The following is a 619-nucleotide window of genomic DNA, read 5'->3' on the forward strand; positions in this document are numbered from 1 at the left end:
GTGTGTGTGTGTGTGTGTGTGTGTGTGTGTGTGTGTGTGTGTGTGCGTGCGTGTGTGAGTGTGTAATTATATATTTATGAATGTATGCATATTTATAAACTCTACAGATGGCAGTGGAAAGAAATGACCTCCCAGAGCGATAAACATTGTTTAATCATAACGTTGGACGTGTTGGCGGCGGGCTGTTCGTGGTTGTAGTTATAGAGATGTCTTTGTTGTTGCTGTTGTTGTTGGTGGTGGTGGTTACTTTAGTGGTGATGTTGGCAGTGTCAATAATGACGGTGTAGGTGATACTGGGGGGAGGTGGCAACGGTGTTAGGTTAAAACAAAGCCAGATTCTTTTGTTAAAACATTACAGCGGCTTTGTTCTGTTCCTGAGTTTGTACATTAACGTCACTCTTTGTCTATACACACACACATACACACAGAGAGAGAGAGAGAGAGAGAGACACATACACACACACACACAGACACACACACACACACACACACATATATATATACATATATACATTATCTTTGCTCGTTCCAGTCATGCCACTGCAGTCATACTGGAGCACAGCATGGTAGAATGTTAGTCGAAGGAATTTACATAAATACTTATGTTTTTTTATACATA

This window comes from Octopus bimaculoides, chromosome 25 (assembly GCF_001194135.2).
Source record: "Octopus bimaculoides isolate UCB-OBI-ISO-001 chromosome 25, ASM119413v2, whole genome shotgun sequence".
In the NCBI taxonomy this organism is placed as follows: Eukaryota; Metazoa; Mollusca; class Cephalopoda; order Octopoda; family Octopodidae; genus Octopus; species Octopus bimaculoides.